Source organism: Dipodomys ordii, unplaced genomic scaffold, assembly GCF_000151885.1.
Source record: "Dipodomys ordii isolate 6190 unplaced genomic scaffold, Dord_2.0 Scaffold160, whole genome shotgun sequence".
In the NCBI taxonomy this organism is placed as follows: Eukaryota; Metazoa; Chordata; class Mammalia; order Rodentia; family Heteromyidae; genus Dipodomys; species Dipodomys ordii.
In genome coordinates this window covers 1,416,132-1,430,230 of record NW_012267376.1, presented here as the reverse complement: position 1 = coordinate 1,430,230, position 14,099 = coordinate 1,416,132, and the positions used below count along the sequence as shown (strand labels likewise).

The window sequence follows — 14,099 nt, the reverse complement described above, 5'->3', positions numbered from 1 at the left end:
CCCAGAAGAGCCCTTTTTTATGTGGAGGTTTGGTGATGGAGATGGCTTCTTCCCTGTACTCCCCCAGCAACGCCTGACTTGTGCCTCCTGCTCCCTGTTGGAGGAAAGGGAGGTGCAGGGTCCCACAGTGAAATACATCCTGGAAGTGATGCACGGTGCCAATGCTGACACAGACTGTTCTGGATCTGCTCTGCTCCCCCGTTCTCACGTGCATCTGCAGCTCCATAACAGTGCTTGAAATGATACAGTAGGTACAGAAAAAAAATAAAAGTTGAAGAAATGTATAAAGAGATGAGTGAGTGCGTTGTATCTATAGTTCTTCTTGGATCACAGTGTCTTTGTCTAATTGTATACTAAGATTATTTTAACCAGCATAAAATAAACTAAGCAATGTTTCTTCCTGTTCTAGGCTTTAGAAGGAATAGGTTATAGAAGATATTTCATGCCAGCCGCCAGTGCCTCATACCTGTAACCCTAAACACGCATGAGGCTAAGATCTGAGGATCTCAGTTCAAAGACAGCCCAAGAAAAGAAGTCCATGAGACTCTTATTTCCAACTAGCCACCAAAAAGCCAGAAGTGGAACTGTGGCTCAAGCAGTAGAGTGCTAGCCTTGACCAAAAAAGCTAAGGGACAGAGCCCAGGCCCTGCACTCAAACCTTGGGACTGAGAAGTCAACTGTAAAGCAGTCTTGAACTAATAGGTTAATTTTAATTTTACATGTCCCTATTCCAGTTAAATTGTATTTATTTCTAAGATTTTTTTTCAATTTTGTTTGCATGTTTGCTTATTCACATAAAATAATTTATAGTGTTTTCTGGTAATTTTTTAAATTGCTTATTTCTTTTTAGTCATGTCCACTTTCTTGGGTGGTCTGTATCTCCTGGTATCTTACATAAATGTTTCTGTTTTATCCCTAAGTATAAACACCCTTTTCCCCTCTAGTCCCTTCTCCAGAATGTTAAATGCTGTTATCGTATGCTAGTTAGTACAGAAAAGATATAGGCTAAACAGCCCAGGGAAGAGGCAAGCGGGTGTAGAAGAGATGAGTAGACAAATCTCCAGCTGTGCTCATCCAGGACTGGCAGAGGTGATCCCCTTAGTGATCATCCAGAACATTTCTAATCCACTTGTACTATATTCCCATTCTTTTGTGTGTCATTCCTAGTTACTTCTTTTTTCTTAGTTACTTGCTGTAGTTATTTCTGACTTCATAATTTGTAGATTATAGTTAAAAATCTCAAATTTGCAACAGTGAAGCTTGAAATAGAAGAGCCAACTTAGTCCCCATGGCATATAATACTTGCTGGTTATATAGTCCATTTATCTTTTATGCTCTTTCTATCACAAGTTCCATTTATATTTTAAGTGTCTATTAACATAAAATGATCGCCTTTTAAACTACTGAATTTTAAGAAATATTAGAAAAATAAGAGATTAACAAGGTAGAAATGTAATAACACCCACTTTCACGTTGATTTCCATACTTCTTTTCCTCCATATTGCTTTGAGTTGCTGTCTAATGTCCTTTTGATTTCAGCCTCAACATTCAGTGTCCTAATTTCTTCTCCATTCCTGTTTTACAAGATAGAATTCTTAGCTAAAAACCTGCTAAAAACTGTAAGGGAGGGTTAAGAAAAAATAATAGAAAGGTAAATTTGATCAACATATATCATATGCATGTATGGAGATTCCATGGTGAAACTTCCTGGTGCAATTAATTTATGCTTTTTTTTTTATTGTTGGTCATGGGGTCTGAACTCTGGGCTTGGGTGCTGTCCCTCAGCTCTTCAGCTCAAGGCTAGAGCTCTACCACTTGAGCCACAACACCACTTGCAGCTTTTTCTGCTTATGTGGTGCTAAGGAATCCAACCCAGGTCCTCATGCATGCGAAGTAAGCACTCTACCACTGAGCCACCTTCCCAGCCCCTTAATTTATGCTTTGAAGTTAAGAAATTAAGTTATGCTAATAAAAAAGATCCTTTCTTTGTCTTTGTGTTTTAAGTCTGATGAGCCTTTTTGGCTCTCTAGCAGTACCATGGTGGTCAGCAAGAACAAATGCCTTACAAAAGGTGGCCAAAAGAGGGCCAGGAAGAAAGTGGTGGATCCATTTTCTAAGTAAGATTGGTATGATGTGAAAGCACCGGCCATATTCAAAATAAGAAATATTGGGAACACACTAGTCACAAGGACTCAAGGAACCAGAATCACAGCTGAGGGCCCCAAGGGTCTAGCGTTTGAAGTGACCCTCGCTGATCTGCAGAATGGTGCAGTAGCACCATGACTGAGGATGTTCAGGGCAAGAACAGCCTCACCCACTTCCATAACATGGATCTCACCTGGGACAAAGTGTACTCCCTGGTCAGAAAGTAGCAGACCATGATCAAAGCTCAGACTGATGTCAAGACTGCAAATGGTTACTTGCTTCGTGCATTCTGTGTTGGCTTTACTTAAAAAAATGCAATGATTAAATGCACGAGACCTCCCATGCTTACCATCAATAGATCCACCAAATGTGGAAGAAGCTGATGGAAATCAAGACTGGACAAGTGTAGACAAGTGACTTGAAAGAGGTGGTTATTAAATTGATTCCATTCAGCATTGAGAGACATAGAAAAGGCTTGCCATCGACCTATCCACTTCATAGTGTCTTTGTTAGAAAAGTGCTGAACAAGCCCCAGTTTGGATTGGGAAAACGCATGGAGCTTCATGGGGAAGGTGGTAGTTCCAGTGCTAAAGTCAAACAAGTTGATGGACACACACACACCCCCAGTCCAAGGATCCATTTAAAATTCAGATTTTTAATAGTCACAAACAATTTGTGATGGTTTGCATTTCAAAAAAAGAAAGTCTGACGAACATGTGCTATGGACTAGATCTCCTTGTGTTGTACTTCTTAGTCTGTTAAGACACAGAAAGTGAGGCCTGGTAGCTCATGCCTATAATCCCATATGCTCAAGAGGTAGAGATTGGAATGCTTATGGTTTGAGGCTACCCCAGGCCTTATCAGTAAGATCCCATCTCAACAAAAAGTCTGGGCATCGCCGTATGCTCATCAGGCATGAGGCATAGGTAGGAGGCTTGAAGTCCAAGGCAAACTCAGGCAAAACTGTGGGACTCAATCAGAGGGGAAAAATATTCAAAGCAGCCCAGGGTATGGCTTACTGAATTAAGGCCATTACCCTGCAAGTGCACAGCCCTGAGTCTAAATCCAAGCATAACCTAAAGGGGAAATTATTCTCAGATATGTTGATTTGGATTGCTCATTACCTTTAGAAAATTTGGGATATTTTTTCTTCTAATATCTTTTTCTGCCTCTTTCTCCTTTTTTATATATTTATCATGTCTAACAGACCTGTTGGCATCGGTTTGTATCTTTTCTTTCTCTCTCCTTTCTACTCAGGCTGAAACCTCTAAATGGAGCTAGCTTCAACGTTTAGGGTTCTTCCTTATTCCTGCTCAAACCTGCTGCTGAATCTCTAGTCGATTTTTTTATTTCAGTTAGTGTGTTTTTCCGCTCTAGAATTCGTTGCTTCTTTTCCATTTTCTCCCTCTTTGGATCAAACATTACCAGACCCATCTTCCTTCAGCTCTTGGTCTATGATTGGCCTTTAGCTCTCAGAGCGTATTGAAGCTGGTTGATTTAAAGTCTCTCATGGTAAAACCCAGGTCTGGGCTTCTTCCTTAGGGATGGATTCTGTTCATCACTTTTTTCTTTGAACAGCCCACTTCTTGTGTTTTTTAAAAAATATTATATAATGCTGAAAATCCTAATCACTTAAAACTCATTGCTGCTAATCCTGGTCTGACACTGAATGTTTAGTGTGTCTTCAGAAATGTATTTTGTTGTGTGAAATCTTGGTTCTATTGGCTTAATGATCAATGAGTGGTGATATAACAGTTTAATTGGAATCAAATTCTATCCCAAACTTTACAGATTGACCATGTGTTTGAACACTATTTCAATGCTTCATTTGTTAGGCTATGTTAAATTCATTAGACATTCACCTCCAGCTCAAGGAAAACCTACACATCAACCAAAGTTGAAAATTAAGAGTCTTCTCCAGTCTTTTCTAGCATATGTCCAGCCTCAGTCATTTCTAGGTCTTCTGGATTCTCTGACCTATATGATATGCCCACATTATATCATCCTCAGCTTCTTCCTAAACATTAGAATCTTTCCATTATTTTGTCTGTCTTGTAGTTATTTTCCCAATGAGTTTTAAAGGCCATTGAAAAACACTACCAAATTCTTAATCAGGTAATACAAACCCTTCCAATAGGTGGAGACTACTGGTCAACCCCAGAGAGCCAATTCCTATGTTTGAATTGAGTAAGCTATCCCCATGAGCCCCTAGCAGTCCTAGGTGAAGGTATTGAAGGAGGCCCCTGTGGTGGCCTCCAGCTACAACAGTCCACACTACAAACCCAGAAACACTTGGTCAAACAGAAGCAATGTGCCTGGCACCTGTTGCTCAAATCTGTAATCCTAGCTACTCAAGAGGCTGAGAGCTTAGGACCACAGTTCAAAGCCATCCCAGGCAAGAAAAGTCCATGGCACTCTTATCTCCAAATAACCATCAGAAATCCAGAAGTGGTGCTGTGGCTCAGGTGGTAGAGTGCAAGCCCTGAACCTGAAGAGTTCGGGGACAGTGCCCAGGCCCAGAGTTCAGGCCCCTCAGCCAACAAATAAAAGGAAGCAATGTGTATCCCAATGACAGAAAATGGTTAAAACCAAGAAACTATTCAACTTTATTTCTCCTGGGAGACTGAGACATCTCTTGGCTTTGGTTGTTGTTCTTTGGAATTAAGTTTAATTAGCAGATGTGATTTATGTCATGAATTTATACTGACCTCTGATACTGCATTTTTCATCACTGGCTTCCATGTGTTTGAGATATTTGCACCAGCTTAGAAAGATTTTCTCTTTTGTTTACAACAGATACTAGGGAAATACAGCCAAGAAAGAAAAATTAATGATCATTTATCTCCATAACCACTCAATGGTTTTCAAGTAGATTTGAAAAACATTACAAGAATGCAAAGAGGTCACTCTGTCTTAAATTTACACCATCTAGGGTTATAGCTTTAAAACACAACCAGATGGCAGTTTATTCACACAAAAGCTATTTTTGAATAGTTATTACACAGTAGCAACGCAAAAGCAAATAGAATGGCTATCCTTAAGGCTAAGAAATAAGCTTAAAATAGAAATAATGAACATTTAAAAGTAAATAGAAAATGGAATGTGGTTTCTAATGGGTATAGGATTTTTTTTTTTTTAGTGAGACAACAATATTCTTAAGAGAGATTACAATGCCAGGTGATGATAGGGGCTCACATCTCTAGTCCTAACTACTTAGGAGGCTGAAGGCTGAGGTTCGTGATTCAGAGCCAGACCCAAGAGATAAATACTAGAGACACGTATCTCCAATTAACATGCAAAAAATCTGAGAGTGGAGATGTGTCTCAGACTATTACTTGAGAGTAAAAAAAAATTGAACAAGAGCACAAAGCCTGAGTTCAAGCTCCAATAAAGGAACACACACACATACACAATTTTTTTTGGGGGGGGAGGGTCTGGTCGTGGGGCCTGAACTCTGGGCCTGGGTGCTGTCCCTCAGCTCTTCAGCTCAAGGCTAGCGCTCTACCACTTGAGCCACAGTGCCACTTCCGGCTTTTTTCTTTTTGCTTATGTGATGCTGAGGAATCGAACCCAGGGCCTCATGCATGCAAGGCAAGTGCTCTACCACTGAGCCACCTTCCCGGCCCCACACATAGACACAATTATAGTGATGGCTTCCTAATAGGGTTTCATAAATAGGGCACTTTCCAAGTGCCCTATTTAAATGGGTCAATTGTATAGTCAGTGAATTATAAGTCAGTCATGCCATTTAAAATAATTGTGTCATGCGAAGGATGTGCACATTGCCTTGTAGGGGCACCAAAGATGTAGCAGTTGATCCTTAACAGCAGGGAAATAGGAGAAAGTGAACACAGGCACCACTCCATATTGAGATCCAGACATATCTTGGTCATGTCCACCCTGGGTTCTAGTCTGAAATCAAACATAATTCATGAAGTTTTCACAATATAGGAAATTTTATTTTTTTAATTTTATTTTATTGTAAAGATGCTGTACAGAGGGGTTACACTAACATGAGTAAGGCAATGAGTACATTTCTTGTCAAGCATTGTTACCCCCTCCCTTGTTGTTCTCCCACTATGCCTTCCCTCCCCAACTCCCTAACTCCTCCCCTTCCCCAAAGTTGTAACGTTCATTTCCAATGTACTGTCTTGTGGGTATCATCGTTGCAATGGGTTATACTGTGTCCTTGTTTCAGCATTTTGATATTCCCCTTCCCCTCCCCAAATTAGACAAATGTTTGTACAAGATGCAGGGTACCTAAGTCAAGTATGGTGACAACAGGGGATATACCATAGGAAACAAAAAAAAAATCACATAGTACATTAAAAACAACAACAAAGAAAGACCTCTTGTGTCCATATCTTGGGATACATTTCACTTAGCATCATCATTTTATATGGTCATATGTACAAAACTCTTGAGTTTTTCTGCTCATCTGATAAAATTATCCTTGACATGTACTAATTATTGCAAATGAGGGAAAACATGGGACCTATATTTCTTTGGGTCTGGCTTACTTCATTTAATATGAAACATTACAAGAAAGAATAGGAGAAACTCTAGGGCTCCTTGGCACAGGCAGAAATTTTCTTAATAAAGACTCAGAAACACAACAAATAAAAGAAAGCTTGGACAAATGGGATTACAATAAACTGCAGAGCTTCTGCATGGCAAAGGACATAGCTAGTAAGATCAATAGAAAGCCCATGGTTTGGGAGATCTTCACTAGCCATACAACAGATAAGGGCCTCATATCTAAAATATATTTAGAACTCAAAAATTAAATCTTCCAAAAGTAAATCCTTAAAGAAACAACTGCCCCATTAATAAGTGAGCTAAAGACTTAAAGAGAGACTTCTCTGAAGAAATAAGAATGGCCAATAGACACATGAAGAAATGTTCAACTTCTCTGGCCATAAAGAAATGCAAATCAAAACAACAACATAACACAACACAGTATAACCCATTGCAACGATGATACCCACAAGACAGTACATTGGAAATGAATGTTACAACTTTGGGGAGGGGGAGGAGTGAGGGAGGTTGGGGAGGGAAGGGATAATGGGAGAACAACAAGGGAGGGGGTAACAATGCTCGACAAGAAATGTACTCATTACCTTACTCATGTAACTGTAACCCCTCTGTACAGCATCTATACAAGAAAATAAAATTTAAAAATAATCCTATATAGTGGAAGAACTTCATGAATTATGTTTGATTTCAGACTAGAACCCAGGGTGGACATGACCAAGATATGTCTGGATCTCAATATGGAGTGGTGCCTGTGTTCACTTTCTCCTATTTCCCTGCTGTTAAGGATCAACTGCTACATCTTTGGTGCCCCTACAAGGCAATGTACACATCCTTCGCATGACACAATTATTTTAAATGGCATGACTGACTTATAATTCACTGACTATACAATTGACCCATTTAAACAGGGCTCTTGGTGTGTTTAAGGATTCAGGACGCCATCACTATAATTGTGTGTGTGTGTGTGTGTGTGTGTGTGTGTTCCCTTATTGGGGCTTGAACTCAGGCTTTGTGCTCTTGTTCAATTTTTTTTACTCTCAAGTAATAGTCTGAGACACATCTCCACTCCCAGATTTTTTGCCTGTTAATTGGAGATAAGCATCTCTAGTATTTATCTCTTGGGTCTGGCTCTGAATTTCGAAGCTTAGCCTTCAGCCTCCTAAGTAGGTAGGACTAGAGATGTGAGCCCCTATCATCACCTGGCATTGTAATCTCTCTTAAGAATATTGTTGTCTCACTAAAAAAAAAATTCCTATACCCATTAGAAACCACATTCCATTTACTATTTACTATTCCATTTACTTTTAAATGTTCATTATTTCTATTTTAAGCTTATTTCTTAGCCTTAAGGATAGCCATTCTATTTGCTTTTGCGTTGCTACTGTGTAATAACTATTCAAAAATAGCTTTTGTGTGAATAAACTGCCATCTGGATGTGTTTTAAAGCTATGATCCTAGGTCAATAGAAAGCCCATCAACTGGGAGAAGATCTTCACTAGCTATACAACAGACAAGGGTCTCATATCTAAAATATACTTAGAATTCAAATCCTCCAAAAACAAATCCTCAAAGAAACAACTGCGCCATTAATTACTTTTGGCCACATCCCCACCAGTACCTACTATTATTTGTTTTCTTGGTTATGGCCATTCTAACTGGGGTGAGGTGGAATGTCAATGTTGTTTTGCCTTGCATTTGCATTTGCCAGAGATGTTGAACATTTCTTCATGTGTCTATTGGCCATTCTTATTTGCTCTTTAGAGAAGTCTCTCTTTAAGTCTTTAGCCCACTCATTAATGGGGCAGTTGTTTCTTTGAGGATTTGTTGTTGGGGGATTTAATTTTTTGAGTTCTAAATATATTTTAGATATGAGGCCCTTGTCCGTTGCATGGCTAGTCCAGATCTCCCAAACCATGGGCTTTCTATTGATCTTACTAGCTATGTCCTTGGCCATGCAGAAGCTCTGCGGTTTAATGTAATCCCATTTGTCCAAGCTTTCTTTGATTTGCTGTGTTATTGGGTCTTTATTAAGAAAATTTCTGCCTGTGCCAAAGAGTCCTAGAGTTTCTCCTATTCCTTCCTGTAATGTTTTCAGGGTTTCTATTTTTCCCTATTTGGTAAGACCTCCCTACTTCTGACATTGTGGGTCTGGAACACTCATGCCTATCAGGTACGATATTCATAGTGACTTAATCTTCAGACCTATCTTTCTGGGTCTGTCCTCTCCTAGTTTACATCTCCTTGGTGCCAATTCCATGAACATATCGAACCCAGTCCTGTGGATAGCCACAGTACCAAGCCAGGTACTGTGCACTCTGATTGTAACATGGGCTCAGCTCCATTCTGTACTCTGCCTGAGCCCCTGTTCCAGCAGCTCCACAGTTTGCTTGGTTCCCACTGCAAGGACCTCGGGCACTGGCAGGGGCCAGGTTGTTGAGGAGCTGGGGGGTGGGGAGGGGAACGAGATTGCCTACAGGCCAAAAGCTGTAGTTCTGAGACTCCCATGCATCTGTTAGGATCTACTAGTCACCTCTTTAGCAGCTTACCTGCTAAGGTACAGATTAGAGATTTTCCACTTCCCCCATGCTGACATCTTACCATGGTATATCTGTTATACAAGGTGAGCCAATCCTGATAAATTATAACTTTTTAGAGCACCTGCAAAGCCCTGTTCCCTTACTTTTCCTTTCTATCCTATAGAACATAGCATGAAGTTATCATGCCCATAGCTTCTCTGGCTCTGGCAGTTTCCAGCTTTCCCTCCTTTTTGATGGCTTTCATAGGTCTGGCTAGGTATTTAAAATGACATTTGTCTGCTGGGTTTCTTGTGATTACATTAGGGCTTTGGCATTAATTTGGAAGGAAGCCCAAATTAACTTAGGATGTAGGTAAAGTGCTGTTTTGGTCACACCTGGGGAGTGAGGAGTGTGGCTCAGTACGTCTCACACCTAGGGAATGAGTGAGGCTCAGTATATTCCACACCTGGGAAGTGAGGAGTTTGGCTTAGTACATCTCACACCTGGGGAGTGAGGAGTGAGGCTCAATACATCCCTCACCTGGGGAGTGAGGAGTGAGGCTCAGTACATCTTATGCCCAAGGAATGAGGAGTTGGGCTCACTATATCCCTCACCTGGGGAATGAGGAGTAGGGCTCAGTACATCTTATACCTGGGGAATAAGGAGTGGGGCTCAGTACATCTTATGCCTGGAGAGTGAGAACTTTGGTCCATCTCCTTGAGGGAAATTATTTACATCACACACATAACTCATGCACCTGCTATGAGCCAGCAGGACTAGGGACCCTTTGAGTCCTCATCACTTGGCTAGGTGCAGCTAGGGTTGAGGAAGGTACTCAGTAAAGGTTTGCTGATGGGGATGAGCAGCATCTTTCATGGAGGCACTGGTTTCCTGTCCCACTGGCATGCAATCATGTGCCACAGGCATCCTGGGAGAAAGATGTCCAAGATGGACTTCAGGTTTTCCAGGGAGGTCTTGGAGTATCCCTGGCATTTGAGAAGGCACAAAAATAATGTGCATAATAGCATCCTGGCTCACCAGCTCAGAATGAATTAGTCCACAAGCCGGAACCTAGGAAGGAGGGCAAAGGAATGAGGTTCAGTACCTCCCACACCCCGCTTTATGAGTGGGAAACAGCTGTGCAGCTTCTGCCACCCCTGATACCACATCATCCCCAGCTGCCCACACACTGTGCCAGGAGCCTGGGGTGACACAGGTCACAGTGTAGCCTTTACCACACCTGCACCAGCCTGCCTAGGACTTCATGCCCTGCCAGCCTGGGCTCTCCGGACTCGACACGATGGGGCATGGAGGAGAGTGTGCCAGGGAGATATCAGGGTCAGGGCCACAAGGTTGGGGGCCAGAATGGTAGAGTCAGGGTGTAAGCCCGCGGTGAGCAGCAAGGCATGACCACAGCAGAAGCTCTCTGCCACTCTGGGATCACTGCCTCTGAGCGTCCCAGGTGTGAGTGCAGAACTGTGAGCCTGAGATGTTCCCATCCCAGGCTTTGCACCCTGCCCTCATGACCTTCTCCAGTGGACAGAAGTAGCAGCAGTGGCCTAAGGATCCAGGAGGCCCTGTCACTCACAAGTGCCTTCCTCGTGGATGACTCCAGAAACTTCCCTGAACCTCAGGATCGTCTAAGATCAGGGCAGATGTTGCCATGGGCACAAACTTGTTTGTACACAGCAGCCCACACCCCCCTCTGGGCCTTCTCCTGGGCATTTTGATGTGCTTTTACCCGCAGAGTTCTACGGGGTTCCCTGTGTCCTGGGGCAGTATGGCTGGAAGCTAACAGGGTGTAATGGCCCCAGCAGACCCCACTCTCAGTCTCCCCATGACACCCCCTCTTTGCTTCATCCCAATCTCAAGTGTCCTCAGACCTTCTGTGACTCTCAGCTGACTCTCAGGCTGCCCATCCTGCCTGCATTTCTCACTCCATCCATCCCACATTCTCCTGCTCACCCTATCCCTGCATCAGGCCATCACTGGAATGGGGAGCAAATCCAAACCCCCCACCTTCCCTGTCAGGCCTGGGCCCCTCTCCTCCACCACCAGGCACCCCAGGCTCAGAGAGGGACCCAGTGAGTGGTTGACCCACTACAAGTAGCTCTGTCCTTTGTTCCAGCCAACTTCTTCATCCCTGTCACGCAGAGTCACTCACTTGCTGGCACAGGGTGATGGCTTCCTTGGTGTGGTGGTCCCAATCCCTAGTGACTATGTCCTCCTGTATCCTAATCTGGGTAGGCAGGACTGGCATGCTGGCCTCCTGGGCTTTCTTCCTCATCTTGTGGATGACTGTGGACTATGTAAAGACCTTAACAGGTGTAAGAGCAGGAAGAAGTTTGAGAGCTAAAGAGCTATAAAAGTGCTGATAGTGCCAGGCACTGGTGGCTCACACCTGCAATCTTAGCTACTCAGGAGGCTGAGATCTGAGGATCACAGTTCAAAGCCAACCTGGGCCAGAAAGTCCAAGAGATTCTTTTTTTTTTTTTTGGTCCGGTCCTGGGGCCTAAACTCTGGGCCTGGGCGCTGTCCCTCAGCTCTTCAGCTCAAGGCTAGTGCTCTATCACTTGAGCCACAGCGCCACTTCCAGTTTTTTTTTTTCATTTTGCTTATGTGGTGCTGAGGAATCAAACCCAGAGCCTCATGCATGCAAGGCAAGTGCTCTACCACTGAGCCACCTTCCCAGCTCTCCAAGAGATTCTTATCTCCAATTACTCATCAGAAAGCTGGAAGTAGAACTGTGACTCAAAGTGTTAGAGTGCTAGCTTTGAACAAAAAGAGCTTAGGGACAGCACCCAGGCCCTGAGTTTAAGTCCCACCACTGATGGTGGTGATCATTGGTGCACTCACAATGCAGCAAAGACTGACCCAGAGAAACAGGGCCATTGTCCTGGGAACTTTCACTCACATTCTCCCTGATAATCCCACTGATCTTCACAGGCTTTCTCCCTTGCTCAAAAGGGACAGAGGTCAAATGAGATCCGGGATCCTTCCGATTCACACCGGTGTTTTTCCCTTAGGACATGGCACTGGATAAGCCAGGAGTCTAGACACTTCCTCAAGTTCTCTCAAGGATGGAAAAGAGAAATGGCAGAACTGCTGTAAGCAAAATGATTCTGAGGCCAAGTGGGGAAGATAACCATGGAAAATCATGACATTATCTGCTCCTTACAGGACCAAAAAATAAAACTATTCTTCATTGATCGCCTACTCCAAATCTCCCAGGAAATCTGACCTGCTCTTGAATGGCTCTCTGGCTTTCAAAGACAAATTGTTTTCAGGCCAGACTTCAAACACTTGGGACTCTAGGCCTGTGGCTGCACAGAGTAGAGAAGCCACAGGGGATCGAAACCGGCTGACAGTTCACAGCTGCAGGGGTGGCTGGTGGCAGGAAGCCCCTGTAAGGGAGGATCCCCAAACCCTGACTTGAATTCCAGGCTGAGAACCATGACTGGCAGGATGGGGTTTGGGATACACAAGGCAAGACAGAGCCTAACTGGATGGATTCCGCAGGTAAAGAAATAGTGAGGTTTTCTCAGGCTCAGACAGTTCAATATTCTGTTAAGGCATAAGGAAGAGAAACCCAGAAGGGCCAGTAATGCCAGGGTTCTTGGACACTGGAGCAGTGGGGCCGTATGACAGCTGCAGGAATGATGAACACCGTCCCCAAGGTGGGCGACTGAGAAACATCAGCGCCTCCTAAACCCTCACAGTTGAGCCTGTGGCCTGTGAGGACCACAAACTACAGAAATCCGGATTCCACCATAGAGCCAGCCTTGTCACGTGACCTGTGTGGGTTTGTGGGAAGTCACCAGGGCCCCTTACAGCACGGGGGTGGGGGGCAGTGCAGGGTGAACGCAGGGAGTCAGAGAGGTAAACCACAAGACTGAAAAGTGGTGAGACTCTTCCTTTTATGATCTGGGGTTGCTTTCTAAGGAGATTGGGAAATCCGCATAGATGTTAAGAGAAATCATTACCTAGTCACATTTTGTGTTGATTTGTTTCCTGAAAGCTGAGAGAACTATAAAGAGAATGTTTAAATGATTGCTTAAAATGCAGAGTAATTTTTCAGTTGTTATTATTGTTGATCGATTCTAAAGGACCACAGATTTGTGAATTTGGCTTTTTCTAAAAGTCCTGAATAAATTCCTGTGACTCAAGAATCTAAAGAAAACATTTTTGAAAAGTTTTTTTAACTAGATTATGATTTTTCTCCTGATTTCTGGTGGTAGACAGCCAACAAAAAAATCCAAATTCCCACCATTTAGACTCAGGAACCTGAAGTATACAGATGTCCACTTCAACTGAGCAGTCTGTTCCCATTGACGGGCATAACTAAACTTGTCTTTGTGAATCCATCAAAAACTAACACAAGCCAGGTACCAGCACCAAAATCCTAGCTACTTGGGAGTCCAAGATCTGAGGATCATGGTTCAAAGTCAGCAAAGTCCATGAGATTCTTTGCCCAGAAAAGCCTGCCCACCATAGAGGACAAAGAAGGGTGGAGATAACCACAGCCCACTTCTAAACTTCTACCAAGAGGTGCATGTGTTAAATTACTCCGAGGAAAATAATAAAACTGGCTGGAAAGGTGGCTCAGTGGTAGAGTGCTTGTCTTGCATGCATGAGGCCCTGGATTTAATTCCTCAGCACCACATAAGCAGAAAAAGCCACAAGTGGGCCTATGGCTCAAGTGGAAGAGTGCTAGCCTTGAGCTGAAGAGCTGAGGAACAGCACCCAGGCCCAGAGTTCAAGCCCCACGACCAACAAAAAGAAAAAAAAGAATAAAACTTAGGTGAGATACAGGAGATTGTACACCCCAAAGTACTCTCTACAAGTGAGAAACCGGTTTCCCTTATTTGCAAAATCTAGTATATGTATGAGTCAAGCGGAAAA

At 43.1% G+C, this 14,099-nt stretch overlaps 1 pseudogene; it reads left to right on the top strand.

The window, feature by feature from the left end:
* Positions 1–2,037: 2,037 nt before the first annotated feature.
* LOC105998268 overlaps positions 2,038–14,099 on the top strand; it is a 15,069-nt pseudogene continuing 3,007 nt past the window's right edge.